Source organism: Pleurodeles waltl, chromosome 2_1, assembly GCF_031143425.1.
Source record: "Pleurodeles waltl isolate 20211129_DDA chromosome 2_1, aPleWal1.hap1.20221129, whole genome shotgun sequence".
In the NCBI taxonomy this organism is placed as follows: domain Eukaryota; kingdom Metazoa; phylum Chordata; class Amphibia; order Caudata; family Salamandridae; genus Pleurodeles; species Pleurodeles waltl.
In genome coordinates this window covers 897,500,763-897,513,405 of record NC_090438.1, presented here as the reverse complement: position 1 = coordinate 897,513,405, position 12,643 = coordinate 897,500,763, and the positions used below count along the sequence as shown (strand labels likewise).

General features: G+C 49.1%; 1 protein-coding gene across 1 annotated transcript in view; it reads right to left on the bottom strand.

The window, feature by feature from the left end:
* RAB12 (RAB12, member RAS oncogene family) overlaps positions 1–12,643 on the bottom strand; it is a 181,246-nt gene that overhangs the window by 29,517 nt on the left and 139,086 nt on the right. The gene's annotated exons all lie outside the window — the stretch shown is intronic.

The window sequence follows — 12,643 nt, the reverse complement described above, 5'->3', positions numbered from 1 at the left end:
TGTTGGCACATCATGCCACAAATTTATGCCAACAACAGGCCTATATCGTTTTGGTGGAGGGACGTCTCACTGCCAAGATAACATCACAGACTTCAGGCGGAAGGTCAAAAGCTGTCAACTGCCGCCACTCAATCTCCACGCATGAAGGTGAAGATTGGACAGGTTTGGGTGGAGGACCGTTCCATGTTGCAGCGAAAAAAGATCCTCCTGAAGGGGCATTCTGATTGGAGGATCTGTGGCCATGCTCAGTAGCTCTGGATACCATACTCTCCTTGCCCAGTCCGGAGCCACAAGGATTACTTTGGCCCAGTCGTTCTTGATCTTCAGAACTCTGGACATAAGTGGTATAGGTGGGAAGGCGTAAAGGAGGCCTGAGTTCCACCTGAGACGAAAAGAGCTGCCGAGCGAGTGCCGCTTTGGAAACTCCAAAACTCAAAACAGCCGACATTGTGTGCTCTCTGCGGAGGTGAACAGATCTATCCAAGGCTTTCCCCACTGCTGAAGAGACCTTGCTCCACCTCAGGATGGAGACGCCAGTCGTGATCGACTGTGCATCGACAGCTGAGTTTGTGTGCTCTGGCGTTCAGAAAGCCGGCCAGATATTAAACCACCAGGGTAATGCCCTCATGTGCGAGCCACGTCCAGAGGCACAGATGCTCTTGACAAAGGGTCCAGACCCCACACCGCCCTGTTTGTTGCAGTACCACATGGCAGTAGTGTTGTCTGTGAACACCTGCACCACTTTCCCTTTGAGAGAGGGGAGGAATGCTTTCAATGCAAGCCTGATCGCCTGGAATTCTAGAAGACTGATGTGGAGTCCAGACTCCACCAGAGACCAAACACCTCTGAACTCCGCCTCTCCCATGGGACTGCCCCATCCCAGGAGTGACACTTCTGTCACTACTGTAAGAACTTGTTGGGGAAGGGAGAGGGATTTGTCATTGACCCAATCCTGATTCGAAAGCTACCACTACAGATCTTTCGCAGTCCCCCCTGAGATCTGGACCATGTCAGAGAGATTCCCCTGATGTGGCGTCCACTGGAACTTCAAGTCCCACTGCAGAGCCCGCATATGCCTTCTGGCATGTGTCACCAGCAGGATGCAGGAGGCCATGAGGCCCAGCAGCATCAGAGTCAGTCTCACCGAAACCAAGGATAGAGATTAAAACATCAATATCATAGCCTGAATATCATATTTAGGAGGATAGGCCCGAAACTGCATTGTGTCGAGAACAGCTCCAATGAAAGGGAGCATCTGAGATGGAGTCAGGTGCGACTTCAGCATTTTTATAGTGAACCCCAGCATGTGCAGAAGGTTTGCCATAGTCTGAAGGTGGGAGACAACTCTCTCGGGCATATCCGCATTCAACAGCCAGTCGTCGAGATAGGGGAAGACTGAAACCCGAAACCTGCGCAGATGAGCTGCAACTACTGCCATTACTCTTGTGAACACCCGAGGGGAGCTGGTAAGGCCGAAGGGAAGCACAGTAAATTGAAAGTGCTTGTGAACTACCATGAATCACAAGTAGCATCTGTGGGCAGGCAAGAAAGGTATGTGGAAGTAAGCATTGTGCAAGTCCAATGCTACCATCCAATCTCCTGGGTCCAGGGCAGGCAGGACCTGAGCCAGAGTGAGCATTTTGAACTTCTTCCTGAGGAAGAGATTGAGGGCCTGAAGGTCTAGGACAGGAGGTAAGCTTTTGTCCTTTTTGGGCACCAGAAAGTAGCAGGAATAACAACCACAACCTACTTCTGGCGCGGGGACTCTCTCTATGGTTCCTTTGGTCAAGAGAGCCACGACTTCCTCGCAGAAAAGTGCCACAAGATCCTCCAGTAACCGGCCGTAGGCATGGCCTGAGGGGCACTCTCGAAGGGGAGAGAGTAGCCCCTTCGGATGATCTGCAAAACCCACCTGTCCGTTTTGATGGATTCCCAGTGCGACAGGTGATGGCAAATCCTGCCACCGACTGGTCTGAGATGGGGGAATGGATTAGGAAGACTTGGAGACTGCAGCAAGGGCGGGGTGGACTGGGCAGACCTCTGGTTCCCTGCCCCATGAGCCAGTGGGATTCAGCATCCTCGGCCACACAGGGGCTGAGTAGCATGGGAGGCATGGTGGCTGGGAAAGGGAAGTGACAGGGAGCCCCTTACATAGCCACAAAGGGGGCGAAAGGAGGACTGCTGAAGGTGAGGGGAAGTCGAAAGGCCAAGGGACCAAGACATAGCCCGGGACTCCTTGAACCTCTCAAGCGCCCAGTCGCCTTGTCTCCAAGAGACAGATGCCATCAAAGGGCATGCCCATTAGGGATTGCTGGACATCCCCTGAAAAAAACTGATGTCTTCATCCAGGTGTGGTGCCTCAAGGCCACTGTCATCGCAACCAATCTACCTAGAGAGTTGTTCGTGTCCAGCCCACAGCAAATAGTGAACTTTGCCGTGTCTCGCCAATCAGCAACAGCTTGAGAGATGATAGCCTGGGCCTCCTCCAAGAGCTGCGGAAAGACTTGAGCGACCGTATCCCACAATGAGTGGGTATAGGGGCCCAAAAGGCATGTGGTGTTTATTGACTGCAACGACAGACTGGAGGAAGAAAATATCTTCCCAAGTTGGTCCAGTGTCTTCGATTCCCTATCCGGGGAGCGGAGGGGAATGCGCCAGAAGAGGAAGCCTGAATCATAAGACTTTCCGGCGTGAGGTGTTGGGAGAGGAATTTCGGGTTGTTCGGGGCAGGGCAATGGAGGCGGGTGACTGTCCTGTTCACAGGAGCCCCTGTGCTGGGTCTGGACCAAGTACATGGAAGAACATCAGTAAGGGCTTCATTGAATGGGAGTAGAAGCTCAGAAGAGGAGGCCCCAGGTTGAAGCACCTTCATGAGGAGATTAGTCCTGACAGCTACAGTGGACAGTTTGAGGCCAAGGGCCTCAGATGCCCTACTGACCATAACTGAATAGGAGGCTCCCTCTGGTGTGGCCACGCTAGGAGAAGAAACGGCATGCCAGCACCTGGAAAGTATCCAGACCACTGGCCTTGCCCTATTCCTGTACCCCATCCGTGTTAGGGTCAACCAGCTGGTATAAGGGTCCAGCGACCACTCCGATCCCTCCTCATATTCATACCCATAGGAAAAAGGGTCTGAATCCAACCTAAGGTGAGTAGGCCCCATCGAAGTCGAACGCATCGTCGGCTGGCGCCGTTCAGGATGCCGGTAGTCAGGAATTAGGATGGATTGACATTGATCGCGGGCCCAACTGACGTTGAGAGCGTTGACAACTTAGCCAGCACTGGGAAAGGTTGCAGTGGCATGACTGGCATCAGCACGGATCCGGTAGCAGATCCAGAGGGGCCCTCGGAAGGCCAGGGCCAAAGCCGCTGGCACAGAACCCAAAGGGCCCCTACCCGAACCCTCAGGCCCAGATAGAGCCATGGGGAAGGGGGGGAGGAGGTTTGGACAGCCCAAATATGAGACGCATGGCCTCAGACAACTCCTTTAGTTGGGAAGGGGTCACTCTGCCTCCCGGAAACTCAGGGAGACGCGGAGTGGACCGAAAAGTAGGCTCCTTGGACAGAGATCTGGAGCATCGACGCTCCTCCTGCATCGCATTAGCCGAGCGACGGGGTGAAGTTAAAGAATGCCTAGTCTTCTTTGACTTCTTCTTCCATGAGTGACCTGAGTCACCTGAAGACTTGGAAGAAGTGGTGGTGACTCCGCGAGTGGTCTCGAGACCTTCCTCTTGAGCGGGACTGGGAGCGATGCGGAGTTGAGCGCTGCGCAGCCATGAGCTTTGGGGAAAACTCCCTCAAAACTTTCAGATGCATGGCCCGGCACTTGGAGCATGACTTCGGGTCGTGGTCGCGCTCCAAACAACATAAACAGATCCTCTGCAGATCTGTCACCGACATCATGTGGTGGCAGTCCTCGCTTGGTTTGAACCTGGTCTCCGGGGACATCCTCCATGCACCAGAAGTCACCAAAACTCAACAAAAGTGTTTAAATTGGTAAAAAAAATGATTTGGGTAGTGCTCTGCGGATCAGCGCATGGTGCAGAAAGAAAAGAAATGAAGTCGCCAAGGCGGCGCCTGTGTACGACCCCGACGTCATCACGACCATGACACCAACGACAAACGCGGAGTCGTCCAACGCCACCTGGCGACACGTAAGGGTACTGCTCGAAGAAAAATCTTCAGATCCAGTCTGACACCTGGGTGAAATTACAAAATAAGGAATCTGCAACTTTAAGTTTCTATCAGATAACTCTGCCATGACTAAGATCGATCATGGTTTTTGTTTTCTTTAAAAATGGATGATTCTCCTAGACCTCTTCTCTTTTCTTGCTGTGGATCAGGAGTCGACTGAGGCCGGTGACAAAAGCAGAGTTATGATTGTGCCTAGTTTAGTGCAGACAGCGGTGAGCCACACTTGGAATATCAGTCTGACTCTTTGTAGGATAGCAAATCCAAAGGATGAGTCTTGAGGCTCTGACAAAACCTTTGGCACATGATGTAGGAAGCTGTCTCTGTATATACTATATCAAAATGAGATATAGTGTGCACAGAGTACAGGGGTTACCCAGAGGCTAAAGTAGATAATACTAATGTTCTCTTTTGTGGTAGTGTGGTCGAGCAGTTAGGCTTATCAGAGGGTAGTGCAAAGCATTTGTTGTACACACACAGACAATAAGGGAAGCACAAACTCAATGACTAACTCCAGACCAATGGTTCTTATATAGCAAAATTATCTTTTGTTAATTTATTTCTGAAAGCACAAGATTCAAGTTGCAGGTAAGTACATAAATAAATATGTATTCCACATATGTATAAAAAACACTTTGGTTAGAATCGACAAGGTGTACGTTTTTTGAATAATTGGCATAGTCTGTTTTAAAAGTTGCAATTTCCAGAAACAGTTCCTGGGGGAAGAAAAGTTAGTACTGTTTAAAGGTAAGTACATGACTTACAGAGCCAGTCCCTGGGGGTTAGGACGTCCATACGTTGGGGTTCAAGTTAACCCCAAACACCAACCACAGCAATACGGGCCCGGCTGGGTGCAGAGGTCAAAGATGAACCAAATTTAACATGGGTTTCAGTGGAGACTGGGGCACTCAAAATCAGGCCAACTTGCAGATAAGTACTCCCATCTTCGGAGGGCAGACCTGTGGGGGGTTAGATGAGCACTAGGGGTGGGCACAGGTTAGTACCAAACACACACCCTCACAGCGTTGTCCTCCCAATGCTTTCCCATGAGGGGACCCCCGGGGTCACTTAGATGTTACACGCTGGGTCCAGGGGGTCGGTTCCGGAAAGCTACAGGCTGGATAAATAAGAGGGCGACTTGCTGAATGTTGCTGCACCAGAGGTAGGGTTCCCCAAGGCCAGTGGCTGCGGGTTCAGTTTAACTTTTGGCAAAGGGTATCTTCGTCTGGTGCTGTCGCGGTCAGGGGGATCCTCTGGATTCACGCTGCAGGCATCGCCGTGGAGGACAGGAGAGGTCAACCCATGACATGGCTGCTGTCTACAGGAGTTCTTGGTCCTCTGTGATGCAGGTAGTCCTCTGGAGGCTTGGCAGAGGTCACTGTACCCGCAGGATACTTTGCTTCCTTTTGCCGGTCTTTTAATGCTGGAGACAGGTCGGTAGGGCTGAGGCCAAGTCAGTTTTCATCTTCCGTCTTCTCTGCTGGGGTTTTAGCTAAGCAGTCCGTCTTTTTTCTTCTTGTGAGGTCGCCAGGAATCTGACGACTTGGGTCAGGGGAGCCCTTAAATCCTGGATTTAGGAGCATTACATAGGTCAGAGGGCAGTAGCCAATGGCTACTGTCCATGAGGGTGGCTACACCCTTCCTGTGTCCACTCCTTTTAGGGGGCGGGCATCTCCACTAGCTGGAGTGTCCCCGGGGGGGGGGGCACTGTAACAAGAGGCTTGAGCCTTTGATGCTCACTGCCAGGTGTTACACCTCCACCCAGTGCAGGTCTTGTTTCTGGCCACCGAAAGCACAAAGGCTCTCACCCCATGTGGTCAGAAATTCATCTCTTAGTGGCAGACTAGCACAGACCAGCCAGTCCTGCATTAAAGGATTGGGTAAAAAACAGGGGGCTTCTCTGTGATGCCCTCTGGGTGCATTGTTCAATAAATCCAACACTGGCATCAGTGTGGGTTCATTGTGCTGAGAAGTTTGATACCAAATTTCCCAGTATTCAGTGAAGCCATTATGGAGCTGTGGAGTTCGTAGTGACAACTCCCAGAACATATACACAATATGGCCACACTGCACTTACAATGCCTAAGAATGGACGTAGACACTGTAGGGGCATATTGCTCATGCAGCTATGCCCTCACCTGTGGTTTAACGCACCATGCCTTAGGGCTGTAAGGCCTGCTAGAGAGGTGGCTCACATATGCCACAGGCAGTGGTTTGAGGCATGGCACCCTTCTCAGGGTGCCATGTCGACTTTGTCTTTCTTCTCCCGACCAGCACACACAAGCTGCAGTAGCAGGGTGCATGTGCTTAGGGAGGGGTCATCTAGGGTGGCATCATACATGCTGCATCCCTTGGGGACCTTTCCCGGCCACAGGGCCCTTGGTACCATGTGTACATTTTACAAGGGACTTAACTATGTCCCAAGGTGTGCCAATTATGGTAGACGTTTTGGGGAAGAACACTGGTGCTGGGGCCTGGTTAGCAGGATCCCAACACACTCTCAGTCAAAGTTGACGTCAATATCAGGCACAAACTGGGAAGGTAACCATGCCAACAAGGGCACTTTCCTACACAACCCCCTCCCAAACAAAAGAAGTTGGGATTAACCTTTCCCAAGAGAGTCTTCATTGTCTAAGTGGAAGAACCTGGAAAGTCCATCTGCATTGGCATGGGCAGTCCCAGTCCGTGTTCCACAGAAAAGTCCATTCCCTTTAGGGATATGGACCACCTCAAAAGTTGAGGGTTCTCACCTTTCATTCGCATTAGCCATCTGAGAGATCTGTGGTCAGTCTGAAAAGTAAAGTGAGTACCAAACAAGAATGGTCTCAGCTTTTTCAGTGGCCAAACCCCAGTAAAGGCCTCCCTCTCAATGGCACTCCAACGCTGCTCCCTCCTACCTCCTGCTAATGAAAGCAACAGGCCGGTCAAGGCCATCATCAATGGTTTGGGACAGGACTGCTCCTATCCCATGTTCAGAGGAATCTGTCTGCACAATGAACTGCCTATAATAATCTGGAGCTTTGAGAACTGGTGCTGAGCACATTGCCCCGTTCAGGGTGTCAAAGGCCTTTTGACAGTCAAGAGTCCAGTTTACATTTTTGGGTATTTTCTTTGAGGTTAGTTCTGTGAGGGGAGTCACAATGGAATCATATCCCTACACAAACCTCCTATAGTAACCAGTCAAGCCAAGGAATGCCCTGACTTGAGTCTGGGTTTTTTGAGCTTTTCAGTCCAGAACTGTTTGGATCTGGGGCTGTAACAGTTGCACTTGGCCTCCACCTACAAGGTAGCCCAAGTATACCACTGTGCCCTGCCCTATCTGGCACATTGATGCCTTGATGGTGAGGCCTGCTGATTTCACGGCCTGCAGAACCTTCCCCATGTCGATCATGTGATCCTGCCAGGAGGAGCTAAAGACAGCAATATCATCAAGATATGCTGCACTAAAGGACTCCAATCCAGCAAGAACTTGATTCACCAATCTTTGGGGGTGGCAGGGGCATTCTTTAAGCCAAAGGGCATAAAAGTAAACTAATAATGTCCATTAGGTGTAGCGAATGCTGTCTTTTCTTTTGCTCCAGATGCCTTCCTTGTTTGCCAGTACCCTGCAGTTAAGTCAAAGGTACTAAGAAATTTGGCTGCACCTAATCTGTCAATCAATTCGTCTGCTCTTGGTATAGGGTGAGCATCTGTCTTGGTGACAGAGTTGAGACCTCTATAGTCAACACAGAACCTCATTTCTCCTTTGCCATCTTTGGAATGAGGTTTCGAGACTAAGACCGCTGGACTAGCCCAGGGACTGTCAGAGTGCTCAATAACCCCTAATTCCAGCATCTTGTGGACTTCCACTTTGATGCTCTCTTTGACATGGTCAGACTGTCTGTATATTTTGGTTTTGATAGGTTAAGTCTTTTTTCTGTGTCCACATCATGGGAAAACAGGTGTGTTTGTCCAGGGGTCAAAGAGAAGAGCCCAGCAAACTGTTGTAGGACTTGCCTGCAGTCAGCTTGCTGTTGGGCAGTGAGGGTGTCTGAATAGACAACTCCATCAACTGACCCATCTTTAGGGTCATTTGAGAGGAGGTCAGGGAGAGGGTCACTCTCTGCTTCCTGCTCCTCCTCAGTAACCTTCAGCATGGTTACATCTGCCCTGGCACATTAGAGCTTTAGGCGGTTCACATGGATCACCCTTTTGGGTGTCTTGCTCTTGCCCAGGTCTACCAAGTAGGTGACCTCACTCTTTTTCTCCAGGATAGGGTAAGGGACACTCCATCTGTCCTGTAGTGCCCTGGGAGCCACAGGCTCCAGATTCCATACCTTCTGCCCTGGTTTGAATTCTACCAGTGCAGCCTTTTGGCCATACCACAGCTTCTGGAGCTGTTGGCTAGCGTCAAGGTTTTTGGATGATTTTTCTATGTACTCAGCCATCCTAGAGCGGAGGCCAAGCACATAGTCCATCACATCTTGTTTAGGCTCATGGAGCGGTCTCTCCCAGCCTTCTTTTACAAGTGCCAGTGGTCCCCTTACAGGGGGGGCCAAACAGAAGTTCAAACCGGGAAAACCCTACTCCCTTATAAGGCACCTTTCCGTAAGAGAAGAGCAGGCACGGCAGGAGGACATCCCATCTCCTTTTGAATGTTTCAGGGAGCCCCATGATCATGCCATCCAATGTCTTGTTGAATCTTTCAATAAGTTCATTGGTCTGTGGATGGTATGGAGTGGTGAATTTGTAAATCACCCCACACTCAATCCACATGTGCTTTAGGTGAGCTGACATGAAGTTTGGACCTCAGTCAGAAACCACCGGGGCGGGGGGGGTGGGGAGGTCCCTCTCCTGTTTCCAACAAAAGCCGGCGGCGACGACTTGAATCCCATGAAGGGAGCCTGCCTTTGGACCTGGATGCCTTGCCATAGACCCCACTTTACTAGTTTGCTGCAGTACTGGGGAAGGCCGCATTGGTTTTCATTTATGTTGACATGTTTAATACCCTGTTATTTGTCCCTACCTTCTCTTATCTACTATGCAATATGAGTCTTCTTTGGCACAACATAGTTACACATGGCAAACTGGGTGGCTTTTTTCCAGAGATCAGGGACACACCTCACAGTTACACATCTTCTCACCGACTCCATAATGATACATATTATTAGTTACAATCTACGGGGGCTTAACGCCCCCGTGAAGCGCCTAGCATTTTTATCCTCGATCCGAGACTCCAGGCGTGATATATGTCTGGTACAGGAAGCAAGTGGGACAAACAGGGGCATTTTCGAAGCAGAACTTGGGAGCATTAGTGGATTATGGGCTTACGGATGTCTGGCGGCACTACCCTCTCACAGAGAGGGATTACACTTTTTATTCTGCAGCTCGAAAGACATGCACGCATTGATCTATACCTAGCCACACCACAATTTTTGCAATCTATCACACAAGTAGATATAGGTACAGCGGCACTCTCGGACCACACCCCACTCTATATAACTGCATCCTCACCAGCCTAGCATCCCAGCGGCGCAATTGGAGTCTCAACCTCCGACTCCTCACTAGTGAAACACATGTCTCCGAACTGACTGGTGCCATTACCGAATACTTGAACATAATGACACTCCTGACACGCCCATAACAGTGCTCTGGGATGCGTTCAAATTAGTCCTTTGCGGCGGCTAACTGCAATAGCAACTCGTCTCAATAGGGACCGGAGAGATAAAAGGGCCGCAATCGAACGACAGATAAAAAAATTTGAAGTGGAACACAAATGATCTAGATCACACAAAACACGCAGACAATTGACCATGGCACGCAAACAACTATGGGCGTCTGACATGGACAGAGCAACATATGCTCTGATCTGCACTAAACAAAAGTATTATGTGGGGAGCAACAAAGCGGGCCGTCTTTTGGCACATCGCTTACAAGCACAAACCACACGACAAAGGGTGAAGGCATTGATGGGACAGCGAGGAGGGCACATCGATCATGATAATAAAATAGTTCAAGCTTTTGAACAATTCTATGCTCAACTTTACACTGCTGACCCCCTAGTAGAAGATTATACGTCCTACCTGGAACAGGTACCACTAGAGAGACTGCCTACTATAGATGCTCGGCAACTGGAACAGGACATAAAACTGGATGAGGTGCTCTCAGCAAACTCACGCCTTCAACCTGGCAAGGCCCCTGGGAGGGATGGATACCCCCCTGAGTTTTATAAACTATTTGCTAACCTATTGGCTCCTATCCTTACATGTTTATATAATTCCTTCAGTGACATGGGTTCCCTCACAGACTCCATGAAACTTGACAAGATTGCGGTTCTACTCAAGCCATGTAAGGATCCGCTGTACTGCTCATCATACAGGCCAATCTCTTTAATCAACGTAAACGCCAAGATTTTCACCTCTATCTTAGGAAATCGACTGGCCCCTTATATGCAAAGTATTGTAGACCCAGACCAAACCAGGTTTATTTCTGAACTCAATTGCAGCGACAACACAAGATGTATATGCCGCCTGTTAGATAAAACCCAGTGTTCCCATATACCAGCACTAACACTATCTATAGATGCCGAGAAGGCATTCGACCGGGTGCACTGGCCCTATTTGTTTGCAGTGCTGCGAAAGGTGGACCTGGGCGGGTGATTCATAGCTTGGATACAGTGCAGCTACAAAGGACCTAAGGAAACGGTTGGGGTTAATGGGCTAATGTTGTCTCCTTTCCGGTGACCAGAGACACCCAACAGGGCTGCCCATTGTCCCGGACTACTTTTTGCACTATACATGGAACCCTTGGCGGAGCTAATTCAACTAAACCCCCCGATAGTGAGAATCCCAATGGGGGGACGGGAACATAAATTAGCATTACAGGGAGTGCAGAATTATTAGGCAAGTTGTATTTTTGAGGATTAATTTTATTATTGAACAACAACCATGTTCTCAATGAACCCAAAAAACTCATTAATATCAAAGCTGAATATTTTTGGAAGTAGTTTTTAGTTTGTTTTTAGTTTTAGCTATGTTAGGGGGATATCTGTGTGTGCAGGTGACTATTACTGTGCATAATTATTAGGCAACTTAACAAAAAAAAATATATACCCATTTCAATTATTTATTATTACCAGTGAAACCAATATAACATCTCAACATTCACAAATATACATTTCTGACATTCAAAAACAAAACAAAAACAAATCAGTGACCAATATAGCCACCTTTCTTTGCAAGGACACTCAAAAGCCTGCCATCCATGGATTCTGTCAGTGTTTTGATCTGTTCACCATCAACATTGCGTGCAGCAGCAACCACAGCCTCCCAGACACTGTTCAGAGAGGTGTACTGTTTTCCCTCCTTGTAAATCTCACATTTGATGATGGACCACAGGTTCTCAATGGGGTTCAGATCAGGTGAACAAGGAGGCCATGTCATTAGATTTCCTTCTTTTATACCGTTTCTTGCCAGCCACGCTGTGGAGTACTTGGACGCGTGTGATGGAGCATTGTCCTGCATGAAAATCATGTTTTTCTTGAAGGATGCAGACTTCTTCCTGTACCACTGCTTGAAGAAGGTGTCTTCCAGGAACTGGCAGTAGGACTGGGAGTTGAGCTTGACTCCATCCTCAACCCGAAAAGGCCCCACAAGCTCATCTTTGATGATACCAGCCCAAACCAGTACTCCACCTCCACCTTGCTGGCGTCTGAGTCGGACTGGAGCTCTCTGCCCTTTACCAATCCAGCCACGGGCCCATCCATCTGGCCCATCAAGACTCACTCTCATTTCATCAGTCCATAAAACCTTAGAAAAATCAGTCTTGAGATATTTCTTGGCCCAGTCTTGACGTTTCAGCTTGTGTGTCTTGTTCAGTGGTGGTCGTCTTTCAGCCTTTCTTACCTTGGCCATGTCTCTGAGTATTGCACACCTTGGCTTTTGGGCACTCCAGTGATGTTGCAGCTCTGAAATATGGCCAAACTGGTGGCAAGTGGCATCGTGGCAGCTGCACGCTTGACTTTTCTCAGTTCATGGGCAGTTATTTTGCGCCTTGGTTTTTCCACACGCTTCTTGCGACCCTGTTGACTATTTTGAATGAAACGCTTGATTGTTCGATGATCACGCTTCAGAAGCTTTGCAATTTTAAGAGTGCTGCATCCCTCTGCAAGATATCTCACTATTTTTGACATTTCTGAGCCTGTCAAGTCCTTCTTTTGACCCATTTTGCCAAAGGAAAGGAAGTTGCCTAATAATTATGCACACCTGATATAGGGTGTTGATGTCATTAGACCACACCCCTTCTCATTACAGAGATGCACATCACCTAATATGCTTAATTGGTAGTAGGCTTTCGAGCCTATACAGCTTGGAGTAAGACAACATGCATAAAGAGGATGATGTGGTCAAAATACTCATTTGCCTAATAATTCTGCACTCCCTGTATATGCAGATGACATCATGGTAACTCTGAC